Genomic DNA, 12624 nt, shown 5'->3' with positions numbered 1-12624 from the left:
TTGGTCTGCAGGCGTACGCATAGCGCCTGTGTTCAAGTGAAGCCTGGGATGGCTCCCACACAAGATTAGGCGGTTATTGCGGAAGCCAAGGCTTGCACACTGTTAAAAGCCCAAGCTAATATGTTCACTTAAGACATTATGCCTAATTATGCTATTTGTCAGTAGGGAAACCTGTTCTCCAAACCTGAAACCTTCCTGATGCACCGATGTGGGTCTGAGTCCTATAAATATGCCAAGATGACTCTGTAGGATTCAGAGCCAATGATGCTCCATGATGTTTATGAAAATGAGCAAAATCAAATCCTTGTGCATTCTGTCCCCCCAGGATGGTATGAGTTTCTTTTTGGTCCTGTAGCTATCATAACAAATAAGTGTAAGGGGAACTGTTTGTTCTTTTATTTTTGGAAACTTACTGCAATCTCTGCAGGCATCTCCTATGAAATACAGAACTCTCTGTCCACCACATTGTTTCGAGGTGTTGGTAGGGAGGGGGTTCTTATTTATGAGTTTGTTTCAAATTCGAAGAAGGGCTGCCCTGGGGCATGTAAAGTACAGCATGCTGACTGTGGTTAATAGCACTGCATTAAATATTTGAAAGTTGCTAAAAGAGTAGGTCTTAAAAGTTCTCATCCCAGAAAACAAAATTTTTATAACTAAATATGGTGACAGATGTTAACTAGACTTATTGTAGTGATCATTTCACAATATATACAACTGTCAAAGCATCATGTTGTACACACCTGAAACTAATATCACTTTATGTCAATCATCCCTCAAAAAAAAAAAAAAAGGAATGCCTTCATGACCAGGAGAAGTTACTAAAGTCTCAGGTTCTGAGTCATGGTTTGGGCTTGGCTCCTGATGTTAGTAGAGTCAAGTGTCTTGTGGTTTGTATTCCTTGTCTGTAGACAGGTGTGATGTGGTATGATAAGAACACTAACCAATGTCTTGGCCGTGTGCTGAGTACACAGAATCCTCTGGTGATGTGTGAACGTTGTGTGTGTGTGTGTGTGTGTGTGTGTGTACCTTCCTCTGCCCCACCCCATTGATATACAGGAAGCAGGTCCCACCAACCAGGATAGGAATCGATGCACTGGGAGCCGATCAGAATGTCTGCAGATCACTAACCACCAGTTCAAAAGGCTTCAAAAAAAATGAATTTAAATTGATTAATCGGAGATTGAAATCACACATCAAGGCCTTAGGAGATCTCATGGTGAACTAAATCAAGTGGATCGCTTCATTCCTCAAATCCTGCCTGTGGCTCCCAGGCAGAAACTGTAATCTCTGGGAGCTTACGAGGCAATCATTCACCCCCAGACATACTTGGACTCTGCCTCCAACAGGTAGAGGCTTGAACCTATGCATCCATCCTCATCCATACCCCTACAGTCTTTTCATATATACTAACATGTCCAAATACCCAAAATCACCCTAAATTCAATATAGTTATTTATGTTTAAAATCTGCAATATAGCGAGTCTAAAAGTAGCTCACTATTACCTAAAACAAGATCATTCCCCTGCGTCCCACATTTCCTCCTGTAGGATCCCTGCCTTCCCTTCTCTCTTCATCAGACTTCTAACCAAAGCCCATTGTTGCTCACTGCTCCTTGACTTCTAATTCTTCATTTTCCCCTTTCTCAATTTTACTGCTCCAGACTCTAATTGCTTTGGTTTTTCTTGTTTCTCACCATTCTAACCCCTTCAGAAATACTGCAATTATCTCATTAACTTAATCAAGATCTTTTTTACATTTTTTTTCCCTCTGTGCCAATCTGGCTCTAGCTTTTACCTACTATCATTCCACCTTTCATCCAGCAACCACTTTCCATCCATCCATTTCACAAGTGTTTATTGAGCATCTGTGGGCACCATGCACTGCTTTAAGCATTGGGGAAAAGAAGATAGATAATAAATATCCCTATTCTCAAGAAGCTCATGTGAACATGTGGATGGATATGTACGCAGTGTGTGTGGTCAATAACTTCAGTGTGGTACAAGTATTATGAGAGGAGCCCCAGTGCTCTGGAGGTCCAGAGAGGGAGAGGAAAGTGATCAGACCTTCTCCTCCTCCGCCAGGCTCATGTCCCCTCTGCAACATGAATACCAAGCCTGGGCTCACATCATTGACACTTCACACCTGAAGTCCTTTTTATCCAAATCTTGGCTACATTAGGAGATCATAGGCCCTTGGGTTCCAGTAATCATCAGCACACCATACTTATCTCAACCTTGGTGAACTTTGAGACTTAATCATTGTGTGTGCGCTCAGTCACTTAGTCATGTCCGACTCTTTGGAGCCCATGGGCTGTAACCCACCAGGGTCCTCTGTCCATGGAATTCTCCAGGCAAAAACACTAGAGTGGGTTGCCATTTCCTTCTTCAGGGGATCTTCCTAAGGCAGAGATTGAACCGTCATTCATAGGACCCAATTTAAAAGTTGTTTTATATGCGTTGCTTTGCCTTCTCAAATCAAGTTTGACTTCCAATTGGAGGGTCTGTAACTGTGTCTGCATACATCTCTTGTATTCTTCATAGTGTTCTGCCAGGAACACAGTAAAAACACAATTAAAAAGACATCAGGTGAATCACTGATACTTAGATTTTCCTGACCATTTCCGCTCCTCCCTCCCCCTGCTTTCTTAACAGAAGTAATATCACATCTACACATAGTAAGCACTCAATGAAAGGAAGACAGTGAGATATAAGACAGTACAGGAACTCTGAAATTAAACAGATCCAAGTTCAAATTCCAATTCAACTACTCCGTGTTTGATCTTAAGCTAGTTTAACTTTTCTGAGCCTTACATTCCTGAATTGCAAAATGAGAACTAATAATACAAACTTGTTTCCGTTTCCAGGATGGTTAAATAAGTCTGTGAATGTACTTTGGCATGTAATAAGGGACCAAAACCTGCTAGATCCTGTCTTCCCCACTATTCTTCCTCCTCTATCACCACTCTTTCTCAGCAAGCAAAATTTGCCAAAAACCAATAGAGACATTTAAAACTTCTCCACCTGTGTGATTTTGATTGCCGAACAGAGCTATAAACTTTTCTCAAGCAGCCAACCTAAAGCCTGGTAATTAACTACATCATGTCCTTCACACCTAGCATATCACAGGGAAATTGTTGGCTTATGTACTTTTTTTTCACTGTTATTATGCGGACATAAATGTATAAGAATTCTGTGATCTTTGAGTCCTACGGCTCTCAAAAACGTGAAGCTGTACATTTTTTGACTACCCTTCATTCAGTCCACAGGAATGCGAGATCCTGTACATTCTGCTACCCACAGAAAGGGTTAAACATTCCCACTACAAAAAGACTTAGTGTTCTAACTATAAATGTCATGGGAACATGGCCTGGAAAAGCTGAAGGCCATTGCATTATACAATTACCTATTTACTGGAGACAGTATATTTAATAACTAATCATCTAATCTAATAATACAGAAGAATATCAGACTGAAAGGTCAAGTGTTTAGGATTAGGGAGAAAGCAGCCTTAAAAGTACATTTAAAAGAGCCTCACAGATCAACAAGTCAGCTTGAGATTCTGCCATGTTACTGCTGCTCCCAGGCCTTTAGGGGTCTAAGAAATGTCACTATCTTTCAAACTCAGAATATTTATTACAGACTCTGCTCATAGGGGTTTTATTGCATGAAGTCTCTTCATTAGCACTTGAAGATGATTATTTCACCTTGTGTAATGGCATATTAGCTCTATGAAGAAAAATGTTATACTAGGAGATTTTCAATATACTTTTAATGAGAGCTCTTGCCCTAAATGTTATTCTTCCCTTGGGCCCCGCTTGTGACAAGTTCTGTTTGCCTCCATTTGTGGTTCTTTCTTCTGAATGTCTTTCTCAGAGACCTAAGTGGTCATTATTCCTAGAAATTTTCATGGTACAAACTCTTCATTTTGTAAAATCTTAAAAACCTCATATGGAAAAGCACCTCACTTTTAAAAAATCCCTCACTTTTAAAAGCCTGAATGGACACCTTCACCATTCTTTAAAAAGGAAAATCCTTGTCACAATTCAAATTCCATGGATAAATCTCTTGAAGAACCACCATGCGGTTCTGATGATACAAACTTGGTCACGACATTTATCTTTATTCCGGATATTTAAGTCCTTTTCCATGATGTTTTAGTAAGTCACTCTCACTTCAGTCACCTGATGTCTTCAAATCTTGGTACTTTTTTTACAGTTTCTCAGAGTAGAACATCTTTGGAGAAAGATCCAAGTATCCCCTCTTCTTCCAAAAACTCCCCCAAACCTAAAACCCTATAACTGTCAGGATAGAATAGGTTATTCTGAGGTAACAAAATTAGCCCTGAACTCCCAGTGGATTATCAAGACTAACTTTTATCTTTTTGTTCTATTTCATATTCATCACAAGTTAGTGGGAAACTCTACTCATATGGTTACTCAGGGACCACGTTGAAGGCGGTTACACCAACCTAGCCAGGCATCCACAGCAGAAGGAAGAAGAGACAAGGGGTGTCTCACTGGCACCTTTCTATGCCTTGACTCAAAACTGACACCATCCTGCTTCAGTTTACAATGCATTAGCTAGAACTTGTCACAGATCCCCCTAAGTTGCAGGAAATGTGGTCTTCTCTATGTGCAAAACATAAGAGGAGAACCTGATATTGGTGAAACTAGAAATATCTAAACCAAGCATGGCGGTTGGTGGTAGTTTAGTCACTCAGTCATGTCCAACTCTTTGGGACCCCATGGACTATAGCCCTCCAGGCTCCTCTGACTATGGTATTTCCCAGGCAAAAATACTGGAGTGGTTTGCCATTTCCTTCTCCAGAGAAGCTCCCTGATCCAGGGATCGAACCCAGGTCTCCTGCATTGCAGGCCTGTTCTTTACCAACTGAGCCACCAGGGAAGCCCCAACACAAGCATATACACACTAAATATTACCACTGTCTACACTGAGACAAGAAGAATGAAGCCAACAAAAAAGTTTGAACACAAAGCAAATCTCTAAGCCTGGCTACCCAGTGAATCCAGAATAACCCAAACAGAATTAAAAATACTTCCTGTGTGCTCTTGTCAATTGGAAGGTGAATCCAAATTCATGTTCTGCTTTTAGATCCCTGATTTTTTTTTCAATACTTTGTTGTAAGATTTTTTTTTTCAAAGTTTTACACTCTAGGCAATAAAAGAATTTCCAAAGAGAAAGACTGATGCTCACTAATTTAAGTTCAGTTACCATGTGTTTCATATCAAATTCCCAGCAAGTCCCAAGTTCCTGAGTGGGAATTTGGGCTCTTTAGTATTTATTTCCATCAGATCCTATGATTTGCTTCTCTTTGTTCAAAAGACAAATTCATACCCAAAATAATGCCTGGCACAGTACCTGACTTAGAGCGGATGCTCAATATATGTAACAATGCTTAGGAATAACAAAAGAATGAGTGTGAAAATAGAAAAAAATATACAAAGAATATACTTATACAAATTTCTAGACTTACACTCAATGCCAAAACAATAAATTTCAAAATCAGTGTGTCTTACCAATTGTATATGATAAATAATGTCAAGGACAGTGCTGATTATAGTAAAAGGATAATTAGGGAAAAGACAGGGACTTTTCTGTTTTCTTCCAATTTTGAATCTCCCCCCTCCGCATTCTCTTTCCCATTTGGACAGATCCTTATTATATAGTTTTCATTTATCAAGGAGGTAATATCATGCCAGCTTCACACCAGAGAAAGCAACTGTGCTGTCTTCAGTACCCATCTGAAGGGGAGAAGTCACCAATCTTTCTTGGAAATAAGGTGTTGTTAAAAATAACTGTGTAATTCTTCTCTTAGTAGAAGAAAATATTGGCCAGGATTGTGCAAAAAGATTCTTCTATGTTGGAAGAGCTTTGACTTACAACTCAGCCATTCTCTGCTACATACATAAAATGGTAGTCATGTCAGAAAAAGAAGCCAATATGAGGTTGAAAATTCTTCATTTCAGTTGGACTTTACCTTAGGCATGAAAATAAATCATACATAGTATATAGTGAGTTTTGCTTCATGTAAGGCAGTGTTCTAAAGTTACCAAACCAAACTTGGGTCCACTCACCTGCCACACAGCAAAGCCAATCTACTGACATCAGTTGTGGTGAAGTAAAGTACAGCGTTTATTTTCAGGGCACAAGACAAGGAGAGTAGGAAGCTCACGCTCAAAAAGACCCGAACTCCCCAATGGCTGTCAGGGAACAGTTTATAGAGGCAAATGTGGGGGTGAGGGGAGAGAGTTCATGACTTTCCTCTGATCCTTTGGTGGTGAGGTAACAGAGTGTTCAGGAAACTTAATCACCAACTTTCTGGTTCCAACCAGTCTGGGATTTACATGCTTGTGTTCAGTGTGTTGTTACCATCTTCCACCTGGGTGGGAGTTTCATTTCTGTAGAACAGCTCAAAGATACATGCATCAGATATTTATGTATATTCCTTGAGGAGGAAGTAGGACTCTCTTTTTTTGCTGAACTATTATTCAACCTACCTTGTTTAACTTTCTTTCCTTTGTTTCCACATTCTCTCACTTCCCTAATTGGTAACTCCTTAAGTCTGCTGTTTGGAACTCAGAGAAAGTCTAGGATACTAAAGCCTTCTCTACAAAGAAATGGGAGACATGGAGGGGCTTTTGTTTCTGGGAGGATGCTGCAGTTTCCTGATTTGTTTCAATCCCTGCTTTTCTTTGTCACTCCTCCTCCTGAGGGAAACAGAGGAGGAATAAGAAAGAGAATAAAGCTTTGGATAGAGAGGATAATCATAAAGTAGGCAAGGAAACTTGGTTTAAGGGGGATTCAGCTTCACTAAGCATGTTATATGTATTTTACTTCTCCAAAGTGGGGTCATGTACCCCACGAGTTGTGCAAGATGACAAGAAGGTATTAAAATACTTCTTTCTGTTTATTTTGTAATTTCATTATTTAATTTCCTTGTTTGTATATTTCATACTTTACATAACATATGATGTAATGGTACTTGTGTAAAAAAGAAGTATGTATGAATGTATACATATGTTAAAGGTACATGAATGATCGTTTGCTTATTTTTTTTTTTAAGTGATGAGATAGGATGATGATGATGATGATGATTCTGTTTACAGAAGAGGACACTGAGGCATAACAACATTAAAATGACTCCTCCAAAATGTCAAAGCTGGTAAATGACAGAACTGGAAACAAAGTGTCTGATTCCCACCTCTATGTTGTCTGGCATGATCATTAAAGGAATTCTTGGTGTTCAGACACTGGTGCCTGAAAACCAATCTCATTTGTGCCTGCAGAAATGCCAGTCTCTGGGGTAGAAGAAATTCCACACTTTGATCATCTTCCACAGTGCATTAGAAGGAAAAGAAATTGAAGGAACCAAAGCCAGACAAACCCTAGGTAGTAAATGCAAAAGAATTCACAGAAAGTAAAAAGCAAAGGGAAATGTCACAACATTTGGTCCAACATCCTATTCTTCACCCATCCCCTTCATGTCCTTCTATGGAAATCAGATTCCTGGCATACGCAATCCATTGTTTGAACATGCCGTAGTGGACCCAACCAGATTCCTAACACCAGGGAGTTGAGAGGCAATCAACATGAATTGAGACACTCAACACGAATTGAGTCTCATCTTCTGCTGATTGAGCACTGAAGGGTGTGAATCCCCATGTGGTCCCTAAAAGCTACACCCACGGGAGAAACATTTTACGTTGTTCAAAATACTCAGAGCTATGTCAGTTTTTGTGGTTGTTATCTTCAGTTTTCTTAACTAGTAATGAGTGATGCTCGTAAATGTTAAGCCAAAAAGCACTAGACTCTCTGTAGGACAGTCATTATAGAAGACTTTGAGCTTAGGAAGAAGTTTGAAGCTTAAAATTTTTTTTTAAATTTAAAACTCTATATTGTACACATTAAAAAAATAAGTGCAATGGAGTACTTTATAGGTAACCAAGTTTCTCAGGCAGTGATAAAGATTTAATTTTTTTAAATCACTATCAAACCCTTTTGCACATTATTTGCATAAGTTCTCAAACAATGGGACTGTTTTCATGTAAATTTCTTTTCTGGGAGATTCTTGCTTTCTGAAAGCAGTGTAACTGTAGCTGAGTTATATAAAGTAACATTTTATTGCCTCCTGCGGAAGATGCTTTGTACTAATGATCTGAAAACTGGTGTTTCGTGCTTGGTATTAGTCGATGATCTGTGGTTCAAAACGTGAAGAAAAAGAGGGGCCTTTATTTTTTAGTTAATTACTTCTGACTAAGGTGGTGAGAGCGCTTCCCAGAACTTCCTGGATCACTGGAATCCAGAAACCCACTACAAAACCTAAATGAAGCCATTGACCCCATCACAGGAGGGACAGAAGGGAAAAAAAAAAGAAAAGCGATTCACGAATATTGTACATGCCTGATTTCAGTGAGAAATCTTTCTGTGTTTCAGAAATCTCTTTTCTCTAACTGCCCTTGTCACCTTACTAGCTGAGAAAAGGGAGATCAAAAAGCAACATGAATATGTAAAAAGGTGAGTTCTGTTGGAACTACAGAAATAGAATTGACTGCCCCATCACAAACAAAGCTCCCCTCCCCCGTCTCCCGAGACTTCACAATGAAAAAAAAAAAACAGAAACAAAACAGAAAAACCAACTTACTCGGTTTAAGGTTTTTGGCTCAGATATACTTCTATCTGAAAATTATAGCAAATCAATCAATCAATCTTTTCTTTCACTCTCTGTCTGTCCCCTTATTTCTCAGGGAACTCCTGAGTTCTCTAATTCCTGAACACTCCTAGGGTAGTTCAGCTTATACAATAGAATGTTCTGTGATTGTTTTCTGAATTCCACATTAACTCCTGTCTACATTTGCAGAGAACATGAGTCCTTGATGGCATTTGACTTTCAAAGAGTAAAGGCTCAACCCAGTTTAGATAACCCAAGTCCTCAATGCACAACACACAAAAAATGTCGGTCCTGATTGCAAAGTTCAGGATAGAGCTGTGTCAGCTAATTTAATCATTGACCATGAAATACCAGTTATCTTAATCCTAAATGGCTGCATATTTTTGTGCAATTGAATACTGACCCTACTAGGAAGAATTCAAGGATTTCGCTTTTTAGTAAATACTGTTAGAAATCAGATGTCTCAATTGAACACAAAATAGTAACGTTTTTTAGGCACTGAGTCTTCTCCCCAATTCTCACGTGCTACTACCTTTCCTGTAGTCTCTGGCTTAGGCTAGTGGCTCTCCTTCCCGCCACCACCCCCAGCAGAACCACACACCCCTTTGGTTCCACCTCTATTCTTGTTTTGTTTTGTTTTTTTTTTCGGTCACCAGTTGAAGCATTCTGTGTCCGAGGATTCCATTTGGACACTTAGGAAGGAGAAGAGCACTCTGGCAGAACTGGGCCACGGGAAGCAGTGAGCTAGCTTGGCATCTCTCTGACATATTCTGTCTCTTAGTCTCCTTTTCCTTTCTGGATATCCGACATGCTTGCTACTGGCGTGACAAACACAACAAGGTCGAGATGTCTTCATTTTCTGCCAAAGCGAGGCCTCTGCTACACTGTGATGGAGGTCCTGGATTTTCAAGGCCAGCTCGGCATCTGCAGCTGCTGTGAGCCAGGCAGGAGATGGAGGCTAGGAGGCTGTTGAGGCCCAGCCTATGGCCCTGTGTGGGACCTCAGCAGAGAGGCCGGGGGCCTGAGGAAACCCCAGCAGCAAGGGAAAAACAGATTGACTCTCAGTGACTCATTTAGCTCCTGGATTGGACAGATCTCTCCCCTGCTGGCAATTTGGCTCAGCATCAATAGTTTGGATACCAGGCTGAATAGCTTAAAATAATTAGGGGGAAAAAATCTGCAAAACTGCTAGCCATCCAACTCTTTACTCTGTGCTGAAAGACACGGGACAAATGACATCTAGGTTATTAAAAATGAAGTCACTGGATTTGCTGCCCATTTGGTCCAAAAAGCGGAAAACTGGATAAAACTCAAATTTATAATTCAGCGTAGATGGCCTGTTTGTCCTTGAGGCGATCCATGAATTTTGGCCAGGCAGGCACTATGACATGTGGAAGTAATAGGGCGGGGGGAGGTGGGGGCAGGGATGAACAATGTTCGATTTCACCCCCACTCGCTTCCACCCCCTGGGTTGGGGGGGAAAAATGAAAATGTCAATAAAGAGTGCGAATGCAAAGAGAAATGGAATGGGAGCCCAGAGTTTAGTAGCTGGCAGTTTCAACTTTATATACTTTAGCCGACAGGCGGCTGGATTTCCTGTACTTTATATCCAGTGTACAAAAACAGAAGCAACAGGCTCATTTGGTATCAGTAAAGGTCAGTTAAAATTATAGAGACATCCTTTGGAGCAAATCCCCAGTCTTGTATTTGCATATTTATGAACTAGAGATTATGACAGGCCATTCCATTTATTAGAGCAGTGCTGCTATAGTTAATAGTCTGTCAGCATTTCCATTATAAACCCCGTTTTTCAGTGTTTTAATATCTCAGCTGTTAGAAATCACATCAGGCTGAAGAGTGGTCTTCAGCCTCTCCAGGCCACAGCAGGGTGAGCCGCTGGTGGCAGTGGTGATGGGGCTTTGAACCCAGCAAAGGCACTTAAATCAAGTCGATTTTTACACTGGTCATTGGCAGTAAATAGAAAATCAAGGATTCTGAGAAGGGTTGTTGAATTCCTTTCTTTCCCCACCACCTCGAGTTCCCAAATCATCTTTCCCTTGTCATGGTATCCTTGTCAGTATTAGGGCTTTCACTGTCTATTTAGAGGAAAGACTAGGATTTTAGGACAAAGATTGGGTGTTTTAACTTGTCAAAGTAGTCTCTCCCCACTGGAATTGAAGGGGAAAAGAGCCCCAGAGTCAAGCAAAGATGTGGGAGGCCTTCATTCACTCATTTAGAATTAGCTCACAAAATCATGGAGACTGGCAAATTCAAGTTCTGCAGGATCTGTTGGCAGGCTGGACACCCAGGGAGGAACTGATGTTGCAGTTGAAGTCTGAAGGCCATCTACTGGCAGAATTCTCCCTTTCTCAAGGGAGGTCAATCTTCCTCTCAAGGCTTTCAACTGATTGAATGATGCCTACTCACACTAAAGCCCGTCAAATTAAGCAGTAATCTACTTTACTCAAAGTTTACCGCCATAAGTGTTAATATCCTTTTAAAAATACTTCCGCAGCAGCATCCAGACATATCTGACCAAGTATCTGGGTACAGTGGCCTAAACAAGTTGCCCCCTAAAATTAACTATAAAAGGCATGAATAACATCATATCTTAAGCATCTCCTGTATATCAAGTTCTGGGTTTGACCCTGGCAACACAAAATTACTGACACAGTCCTTGTCTTCAAGGATCTTATGGTCTACCATCTCACTGCTACCAAGATTTCACAACAAGTTACAGGGCCCAACAGAATCAGCAGTTAGTTCCATCCTTTGCTTTCTCTTTTCAATGACTCAGGATACCCTCTGTTAGAAGCATTTTGGTGGGTATGATTTCAGCTGCATTCTCAAGAGAGGGCACTGGTGTCTAGGGACTCCTTATCATCCAGGAAGACAGCTTGATCTTTCCAAACCAAATTCTTGTCATTTTGACCTGACATGAAGCTGCAGAGTAACTCAGTGATATTCAAAGCTCCCTTGGGATTTGAGAAGCTATTGGAATAAGAGGAAAAAGGAAGCAGGTTGCCTTCTCATTAATAAGTCATTACAAAAAATGACTAGTCACTCCTGTTACATAGCTCCTGACGTATCTCAGGAGAAACCCCACATCCTCAGTTGGAGAGTCTCCGTGGGGCAGGTTGAAAATTCCCACACTGCTAAGCAGAACTTCCAGGATTCTCCCTCCACAGCACTGCATACCAGACCCAAAACCCTGCATCAGAAGACCCTTCAATCTCCAGGATGGTCTGACCGTAGCAAGACCATTTGTATAACCAAAGTCTCTAGCTCTATTTTGAGAGCTGCTTTACCTAATAGAAGCAATTCTTCTTGCCCTTTTGTTTCTTTTTAGAGTCAGAGGCCCTTTTTCTTTACTTCCTTAAGATGTGTCACAGACTTCCCTGGTGATGCAGTGGATAAGAATCTGCCTGCAATTGCACGGGGCACGGGTTCAACCCCTGGCCCAGGAGGATTCCACATGCCGCAGGTCAACTAAGCCTGTGTGACACACTAATGAGTCTGTGGTCTAGAGACTACGAGCTGCAACTACTGAACCCCTGAGCCCTAGAGCCCATGGTCCGAAACAAGGAAAGCCCCCACAATGAGAAGCCCATGCACCACAACGAACTGTAGTCCCTGCTCTCTGCAACGAGAGAAAGCCCACAAGCAGTAAGGAAGACCCAATGCATCAAAAAATAAATTAATTAAATAAGTGAATGTTAAAAAAAAAAGATGTGTCACACGTCTAGATACACAGAACAGGCTTTTGAAGTCATGAGGCAGAGAATGTCAGCACTATATCACTCAATTTCACTGTTAAGAAAAAAATTTTAAATAAAACTAAATGCACAAATTACAGATGCTGCTATTGCTTGCTGTCTGGGGCGGGGGGGCAGGGGGGAACCTGAAGGCAATTGGAATAAGAAGACCAAAAAATGC

The sequence above is a fragment of the Bos grunniens genome, chromosome 3 (genome assembly GCF_055505025.1).
Source record: "Bos grunniens cultivar Pamir isolate PY7600 chromosome 3, Bosgru_T2T1.0, whole genome shotgun sequence".
Classification (NCBI taxonomy): Eukaryota; Metazoa; Chordata; class Mammalia; order Artiodactyla; family Bovidae; genus Bos; species Bos grunniens.
The sequence above is the reverse complement of the archived record's forward strand: the minus strand, read 5'-3'. Positions refer to the sequence as shown.